This window comes from Scylla paramamosain, chromosome 20 (assembly GCF_035594125.1).
Source record: "Scylla paramamosain isolate STU-SP2022 chromosome 20, ASM3559412v1, whole genome shotgun sequence".
NCBI classification, from domain to species: Eukaryota; Metazoa; Arthropoda; class Malacostraca; order Decapoda; family Portunidae; genus Scylla; species Scylla paramamosain.
This window is the reverse complement of record NC_087170.1, coordinates 12,893,995-12,903,994: the sequence shown is the minus strand read 5'-3', so window position 1 is coordinate 12,903,994 and position 10,000 is coordinate 12,893,995. Positions and strand designations below refer to the sequence as shown.

The window sequence follows — 10,000 nt, the reverse complement described above, 5'->3', positions numbered from 1 at the left end:
CAGGCCCCGGCTGCCGTGGCTCGTAAATGTCTCTTTATTAAGGACAGGTGAGGCAGCGGGAGGCCCCACAGGTAGTGCAGGGATAGACAGGCGGTGAGAGGCCTCCCGCGGCGCCGGGTAGGCCTCGGGACGCGACCATCGGATCAGAAACTTGTGTACCTTCATCAGTGGCGTGAGGGATCCGCCGCGGGACGCTGGGCGACTTGGTGTACACAGCTGCCCTAGCACCGCCCGGGAGGGAGGCAAGGGAGGGAGGGAAGAGAAGCAGGAGGGAGATTGGGAGAGAGGGAGAGGAAGGACGGGAGGGAGAAGGGGCTCTCTCACCACAGCTCACTTTGTCTGGAGTTTAGGAAGACCGCTGACAAGTTTGGAGGTCGGATGGACAGTGGTTAATGTAGACAGATGTGGCGGTAACGGGAGGAAGGGACGGATGGGTGATAGGGCTTCTCCTCCTTCTCTTCCTCCCCTCCTGCGCTCCCCATTAGCAAGACAACAATGACGCATTACATCACAAACCACAAAACTTAAGAAACGCAGACTAAGCCCAAAAGTCTCCTCTCTCCCTTCCTTCCTTCCTTCCTTCCTGCCTCCCTTTATTCTCCTCCTCCTCTCCTCCTCGTCGCCGCTAACAGCCAGATTGACAGCGCGACCTGGAGTTAAGGACAAGCATCAATAATGTCGCCGCTGCATAACCTGAATCTTCCGGAGGGGAGAGAGAGAGAGACAGAGATGGAGAGGTTTTGAAGGGAGATATCTATGAGATACACTTCTCTCTCTCTCTCTCTCTCTCTCTCTCTCTCTCTCTCTCTCTCTCTCTCTCTCTCTCTCTCTCTCTCTCTCTCTCTCTCTCTCTCTCTCTCGTGTTCATCATCGCAAAGTGAAGTGAAAAAAAAGACGAGTGCATTTTTATCGTCTCCCTTTGTGGAATGTTGGTTAAGCATCGGTTCATTTATTCATTTTCCTTCCGCCAAACCACAGCCACACAATTTAGAGCGTCCGTCACAAGGTTAAATGCGCCGCGTCACCGCCACCCGCCACCGTCACATTCCCGGCGGTTCAGTGGAATAGAATGATTTTGTGTTTTTTGTCCATTCCCCGCCTTTCTTTTCCCTTTCCTTGACTCACACACGCACGCACGACGCCACTTCGTCTGTCCGCCTCACCTCGCTTCGCCTCGCCGCTCGAAATTATTAGACAGGGAAAACGAAAAGGAAAGGAAACGAAGGAAAAAATGATTAAATATTTGCTCTTAACATTACTTTTTTTTTTTTACGCTTAACTAAACACACACACACACACACACACACACACACACACACACACTGGTTTCCCCTCGCTCGCTCACAAGTCGAATTTTATTTTCCCCGCCATCAAAATTTCCAGAGGACATCAAAATATTCCCTCAAAACGCATCCACTCTCCCCTCTCCCTCTCCCCTCACTCTCTCTCCCCTCTCCCCTCCTTTCCCCTCCGAATTACTTTATTTCCGTCCCGCCGGGATCCCCTTATGAGCCCCGCCGCGCCCAGCCAATCACACACGCCCGCCCGTCCCGTCCACCAATCACACGGCTCGTTACATTCCTTCACGGCCTATCAAAACAAAGCTTGGGGGAGGAGGAGGGGGGGAGGGATAGACGTCTTCTCAAATAGTGATGTTACTACGACTATTACAACCACTACTACTACTAATGCTATTGCTGTTAAGTGTTAGTACTACAACTGCTAATATTTCTACTACTACTGTTCATGTTGCTCTTTCTGCTTACTGCTACCGATCTGTCACTGCAACTATTACTACTGTACTATCTAATTCCGATATCATACGACTATTAGTACAACGACAACAACTCCTACTACTATTACGAATTCACCAATGTGCTAATTCTCAATAGTATCACCTGCATTTACTTTCTATAATTCTACTCCACTGTAACTATTCCTACGAGTACTGAGAGGAGAATGTCAGTCTTTCCTTTTTGTGGCAGGAAGAACAGTCAATTAAAGACGCGTGTTTAGTGAAATGCTGCCCGGTAGAATCTAGCAGTGTTTTCTCAATGGCTGATGAAAGAGGAAAGGAGGAACATGCTAAAAAATTTCCTTCCTGAGCTAAAATCAATATACAGGAGTAATTAGCGACGGTGTATGTGTGTATGTATGTGTTTGTGTATACTTAAGTGGCCACGAAATTATAACACGCGATTAAATACTTAGAATGAAAGAAAATATTGCATACTTGTGAAAATCAGAGAGAGAGAGAGAGAGAGAGAGAGAGAGAGAGAGAGAGAGAGAGAGAGAGTTGGGGGAGGGAAAACATGCTGTACCTACACGTGCACCCACAACAAAATTATGATAGGAAAATGTAAACAAACACGAACGGAAACCCAAACATTACGCTGCATTATTATCCACAACACACCAAAGCTGAACCACGTCGATATTTCAACAATTCCAGCACCACCAGCCTGCCGGGGGGAAATGTGCTGGGACAAGACGTGGGTGGGGGAGCATGAATATTCGCCACAAAACAAAATCGCAACATAAAAATAGAAAAATAGAGGAAAAAAAATGGAAAGTAACAATGTCTTATTCTCACGTTATCATTCACTCCAAGTAAACGAAGCACAACAGGATTAAGAAAATAGGAAAATAGTACTAACAATAATTTTAAGAGAGAATACAATAGAGACAATAAATGGTGGAGGTTTGAGATTTAATGGAAAAAGTGCAGTTTTCAAAAGGGTACATGTTTCCAAAGGTGAGATCTTAAATTAAAGGAAAATTAAGTAAAAGTCAGACATACAATAAAAGTAAGGTACAGGTAAAGCTGACAAAATTTTATCCCCTTTGAATCGTACATACTTAAAAAAATATATATACCTCTTAAAAGTAGAAGGAAAAGTAACAAGTCCAACATCTTAAGCAAAACCAGTTAAAAGTGCAGCCACAAGTATGGACATTTAAGTAAAGTCGCCTCCCTAAAAGTATAAGTGAAGATAAAAAAAAAAAAAAAAAAACTACAGACCTAAGATGAGGGTAGTTAAGTAACGTTCACCCACTAAAAAGGTTACTAACAAAACTACAACCCAAACAGGTGTAGATATTAGACAAAACCACAAACACGTGACAAATGAAAACTACAACACCGAAAGAAATAGAAACAATCACCTAACAACACCAGTACCCTTAAAACAAGAGCCATTTAACCTAACCCACCACCCCCCCCCAAAAAAAAAAAAAAAAATGTAGAGATTAAGTACCAAAACAAACCAGCAAAAGTAGACATAATAATAATCAATAATAATAATATAAGCAGGGCGTAATAAAGCAGGGATTCCATTAATAAGAGCCATTTAACTAAAACTATCCCCCCCCCAGAAAAAGAAAGTCGAGATTACGTAACAAAACTAACCCCAGCAATTAGATGTAATAGAAAAATTAAAGAAAATGTCCCTGATAGACTTACACGTATGAGAAAAAGAGAAAAGGCAGAAGAAAACGAGAAAAAAAACATCCTTAATAGACCTAGAGGTATATGAAGAAGATGAAAAGAAAAAAAAAAACATCCCCAATAGACTACAAGTGTACACCAAAATAAAAAAAAAGAAAAAGAAAATAATCCTAATAAACCTACACGTATATGACAAAAAAAAAAGCATCTTTAATAGACCTATACAAGCATACGACAACCAAAACAAGGCAAAACTAAACAACATAAAAATCAAATAAATAAAAGTACTCATCCCCAATGTACAGAGCGTTTACAGCTACAGCACCCAAAGGTTAACAGCAACTAACTACCAAACGACTCAACGACTACCGCGCATCACCGATCAGTATGAAAGGAGGGGAATTGAAGGGGGAGGAGGAGGAGGAGGAGGAGGAGGAGGAGGAGGAGGAGGGGGGGATTGAAATGGTCAGAATGAGGGTTTTTTAGAGAGAGAGAGAGAGAGAGAGAGAGAGAGAGAGAGAGAGAGAGAGAGAGAGAGAGAGAGAGAGAGAGGAATGGTTAATAGGTAAGATCTTAAGTTATTTATGTAGTTAAGTATCCCGGATATATTGTTTTGCTCTGAGATTACTACATAGACTTACATTAATTCCATACAGGAGGAGGAGGAGGAGGAGGAGGAGGAGGAGAAACATAGAGATACAGGAATAGGTTAGGAAATGGAGGAGGAGTTGGAGGAAAACGAACGAAAAGAATGACAAGGATAAGAAATATGGAGTAGGAGGAGAGAGAGATAGAGGACTGGAAGAAGAAGATGGAGGAGAAAAAGATAGAAAAAAGATGAAGACATTAATTTTGCATGTTAAGGAGCAGAAAAAAAATTATATATTACCTGGAAAGTAATAAGGAAAAGAAAAATAATAAAAATCGACAACAGAGATTAAGGAGAAAAGGAAGACAAAAAAAGAAGTAAAAGAAAAAAAACGAGAGGCAGAATTTCAGTACTAAAATTAAGAAGAAAATCCAAAACAAAGATGGAAAGGAAAAGGAAGACCAAAAAAAAAAAAACAAGAAGAAAAAAAAAATAACAGGCGGGGAAGGATTTCAGTACTACAACTAAGAGATTCTGTTTTACCAATCGTGTTTAATCTGCTAATGAAAAATTCTAGGGGATTACTAAGTTCAATTCTCGCACAAGTAATCCTGAGGGTTTTGTGAGATACAGCGTGGAGAGGACTGACTGGCTGCTGCTGCTGTTGTTGTTGTTGTTGTTGTTGTTGTTGTTGTTGTTGTTGTTGTTGAAGTTCCAGTAATCGATCTATCATGTAATCAATATTTTTTTTCTTGCTCTTTCCTTGTTCTTGTCTGTTTTCTTTTTTTTTTTTTACTTTTTTCTCCTTTCTTTGACTTCTTGTTCTTGTTCTTTTCTTGTTCTTGTCCTTTTTTTTTCTTTTTCTCCTTTCTTCTTTCTCGTCGTCTTCATCTTGTTTTTGTTCTTTTCTTGTTCATGTACTTGTTTTTTTTCTTTCTCTCCTTTCTTTGTCTTCTTCGTCTTCGTCTTCGTCTTCCTCTTCTTCCTCTTCCTCCTCCTCTTCCACCAGCTCCTCTCTCTCCTCTTTCATCATCTTTTCATATTTTCTTCTCGTAAAAGATCAATATATTTTATTAATTTCTTCCCTCTTTTCTTCTTAATTATCTTCGTTCTTGTAGGAGACGAATTATTAAGAAAGGAACGTAAGGAATTTTGGAATAATATGTTAAAAAGTGAAATAAAATCGAAGAAATTAAAAGTGATTAAAAATGATGCTGAGGATGAGGAAGAGGAGGAGGATAAAAAAAAAAAAAGAGATATACCAATAATTATATCTGACACAAACAGAAAATTAGCCAACAGATAAAAATGAAAAAAATACACAATTACAAATAAATAACTAACTAAATAAGAGCTAAATAAACAGATGAATAAATGAATAGATAAATAAACACGTACGTACTTACATACATACAAAGTAACACAAACAAAAACAAACGCCTCATTACCATACACTTTCATACATTTAATTATTCATACACTCGCTAAATACACCCTCCCATACACTCCCCATACACCCACTCACCCACCCATCCCCACCATATACCCCCCCCATACACCTTACCATTCCCTCTCATACACCCACTCTCCTACTCTCCCCTCCCCCCCTCTCTCTATACATTCTCTTATATTCCCTACCATTCCCTCCCATACCCTCCCATACACCCAACCACTGTCTCTCACCACCCCTACCCACCCCTACACCAATCTATTCATCTATAGCTAATATGTTTAATATGTATATACGTACATACATTTAAAAAACACACAGGTATGTCTCCCCTCTCCCCCACACCCCCCCCCCACATCTGTCTGTCTGTCTCTCTCCCTCTCTCTCAATTCTCCCCATCCCCCTCCCGCTTACTAGTCACTGCCTTTTATTTCCATGCACGTGCTCATTAGGACCATTTAAAAGCCCAACTATGCACGCTAATTACATCTGATACCCAATAATTTGCTGATAAATAGAAACCGTTTCGCGCGCCATCGCTCCACCGGTAGGATAAAAAAAAAAAACAACAATAAATCGAGACCTTATTTATGTCGATCGTTTTCTATCACTCAATACTAAAAATCCGATCTTTGTTTCACGTTTCCAGGGTATACTTTTTTTTTTCTTCGTCCTGTAGTAGCCGTTAAGTGGTTTCTATAGTGGTTAAATTAGTGTGTAAGGTATAAGTGAGGTGTTCAAGGTATTTAATGTGTTTAGTGAAGTTACCAGCATGTTTAAATGTGTTTTCTAAGGATATAGTGGCTTTCAGTGTGATTATATGGGTCTTAAAGGATATACCGAGGTTTCTATGTGGTTAAATTGGTTTCTAGGCATGCAGTGAAGTTTTTGAGGATATTATAGCGTTTTCTATGGTATTGATGATATATTTAATAGTTTTTTTTTTTATTCTTGAATGATATATATGGTGGTTCAATGTTTTAATTACATACTGAGTCTTCTTTTTTTAATTGTAAGGTATTTCATGTTTTTTCTAGTCTTAAATGGTTTCTATAAAGCTTAAATCGGTTTCTCAGATAAATAGTGTCTTTTTTTTAGGTATATGTGGTGTTTTCTATGGTAGCAAGTTGGTTAATAGGGAAATATTAAGGGTTTTAGAGTACATGAATCTTTTCTATGGTATTTAAGGGATATTCAGTGGTTTAAACAGTTTCTCAAGTTGTTATCTAGGGAGGACTTAAGTTTCTGGGACTGGTAGTAAGTCTTTATGCTACTATTGGATTACTGGGTCATTGGAAGCGTTCTAAAGACTATTAAAGGGGTTTCTATGGCAAAATCAGGTTTCTAATACACGTTAATGAATTTTCTATAGGGAATTAGAAATGTTTGGGGAAAGTAATGGGATTCAGGGAAAGATAATGGGCTTTGAATTCCAGTAATGGGATTATTATTATTATTTATTTATTTATTTTTTTTTTTTTTTGTGAGAATATTGGGGTTCTTATTACGCACGGCAATTTTCAAAAGACAATGTTTATTTTTATTTTGATTATTTTTCTCGCAATCCGGTGTTTAAGATGTAAGAGCATATTTCAAAGTGAGGGGGATTTTGATGGAAAGGTTAGTGAGATGCCAAACACACCCAAAGTGGCCACTTGATTCAGGATGTTTACAAGAAAAAAATGGACTTATAAAGCACTAGGAAAGGTTCGCTACAGTACAGGCTTCACCTCCCTCACTGAGACAACAACTGTTAACACTAAAACTTCAAATTACCAATAACTTCACGGCTGATACCAGGATTAGCTTACCCGTGACACTTGAAAAATCAATCACACACACACACACACACACACACTAATACACGCACACAAGACAAAACCACACTTCATAATACTCATAACAAATTTTTAACACCAAAAACTAAGACACTGGCATCGATAATAACATAAAGGAGACTTACACACGACTTTCAAGGAAGAATTCGACTTTGATACCTTAAATTAACCCTATAATAACACCAATGAGTACTTAAGGGTGGTTTGTATATTGCCTTTAAGGGAGCGATAGGCCTTCTCGACACCCCAGCCCCGTGCCTCTTGTGTAGGTGTTCCTGTGTGCGTGTGCGGAGGCCCGCGATGCACATGTGCACCGTCCGTATGTACGTGTGTGTTTGACAAGGATTGACCTGAAAAATAATAATTGGTGAACTAATAATTCCTGAGCGATCACCAAGGTACAGGTGTGTTAATTAAGCCTCTAATTTGTGTATGGGGAACACCTGAGCGCCCTCCCTCCCTCCCTCCCTCCTCTCTCTCTCTCTCTCTCTCTCTCTCTCTCTCTCTCTCTCTCTCTCTCTCTCTCTCTCTCTCTCTCTCTCTCTCTCATTACAAGCCTACATTATAATTTCCTCCACCCTCAAAGCCAGTAGAAGCCAGATCCTCCAGAAAAACAGCTTCCAGGATATATATATATATATATATATATATATATATATATATATATATATATATATATATATATATATATATATATATATATATTTTTTTTTTTTTTTTTTTTTTTTTTACCGAATTAACTCTGTGATAATGAGGGAAGAAAGGAAGCTTTAGCCCTCGTGGACGTAAGTAGACAGGATGAGGTAGAAGTATATAGGAACAAAATATGTACGAGTTATTTCTTTCTATCCTTAAGAAAAAAATAATAAAACCCTGCTATAACTCACCTGTAATCACCAGCATGTTAATAATAGAACAAATAACACCTGTAGAAACACTAATTACATAGTCACGTTTGCAATATTCCACCATAACAACACACGTAGGCACTCCTGCAACACTCCTAATGGCAGTACTACCAACATGAAGGATTTAAAAACAGTGTTTTGACTCTTTCATCCCCCTCACTGGTAAACCATGTAACTCTCGACATGTTTCTGTTCTTCCTCCTTGTGTCTTGAACTGTTGGCACCTCAGAAAGTAAATTGCCAAGTTTTTTTTTTTTTTTTGTCTTCTTTTTGTCAGAATTCTTCTCAAGTTATCTTTCTGGGCGCGGCAATTTTAGCTGATTTATTTATTTTTTTATTTATTTATTTATTTTTGTTCTCTTGACCAGAATGTTTAGTATAAAATGACAAAATGAATAATAAAATAAGTTAACAAATAGTGATTAACATCTATTATATCAGAAACAATAAAAACACCATCCCTGCAGCACTTCAGAAAGACAACAAACACATCATTATTTTACCCAACACACACACACACACACACACACACACACACCTGTCAGCAACATTACCGCTCCCTACAACCACACACATCTGTACTCACCTAATTATCGTGAGAAACAAGAGAGCCTCCGGTAATTTGCTTCATTACTTTAACACATCACGATCTAAAAAGAAGAAAAAAAAAAAAAAAGGAGACGGGAAAGGGAGAAAATAAAAAAAATGTGTTGGGTGGGAGGAGGAGGAGGAAGAGGAGAAGAAGACCCACAAATCCCTCAGACACTAAACAGATACTTGTCACACTTGAACACTTTAATACTTAACAATACTCACACAAAGCCACTCGTCACGGCACAGGTGAAGTTTTTAATTGCACTTCCTCCCCAGGTGTGCACTTGATTGTGTACCTCGGAAAGAAATAAAAAAAAATGGGAAAATCTGATTCTATTCAACTTTATTTATTTTTTTTTTTTCTTAAGCTTTAACCTCTTTTTCTTTTTTTTCCTTGGGTGATTTAAAAATTATGTTAGGTACTTGAGCAGGGTACGGATTAATGTGTGACTCTCTCTCTCTCTCTCTCTCTCTCTCTCTCTCTCTCTCTCTCTCTCTCTCTCTCTCTCTCTCTCTCTCTACTTAGTCTCTTAGTGCAATCCATGAATAACAAAAAAAAAAAAAATCAAATACATTCCTTCATTATTAGCGGTATTGTTAATATACTTTATATTATCATTATATATTACCATTATTATTATTATTTTATTTATTTATTTTTTTTACTATCATCATCATCATCATCATTATTTTCTTTTCCTTTCCCTTCATGATGTAATAAATACTAAGCGATTCACACACACACACACACACACACACACACACACACACACACACACACACCTAATGACCCAGTGAGGAGCAGCGGACCAATGAGAGCTTGTCTTCAGCCTCCATCACGTGACATCACTAGCCAATCAAGAGATAAGAAGAGATTTACTCCTCCTCCTCCTCCTCTTCTTCCTCCTCCTCTTCCTCCTCCTGCTCCTCCTCCTTCTCCTTCTCCTCCTCCTCCTCCTCCTCCTCCTCCTCCTCCTCCTCCTCCTCCTATTCCTCCTCTTCTTTCTACCTCTCTTCATTCTTCGTCCTTTCTCTTCCCCCACTCTTCCTCTAGCTAGATGGAAAGAGGAGGAGGAGGAAGAGGAGGAGGAGGAGGAGGACGAGGAGGAGGATCTCGTTCTGAGCGCTTCGATAGCCTCCGGAGAAAGAAATTAGTTTATCTTCAACATCCGT

General features: G+C 39.2%; 1 protein-coding gene across 4 annotated transcripts in view; it reads left to right on the top strand.

Annotated features, from left to right (window-relative positions):
- The window catches only part of LOC135110355 (protein lozenge-like), a 34,082-nt gene that overhangs the window by 2,010 nt on the left and 22,072 nt on the right, over window positions 1–10,000 (top strand). The window lies entirely within an intron of this gene.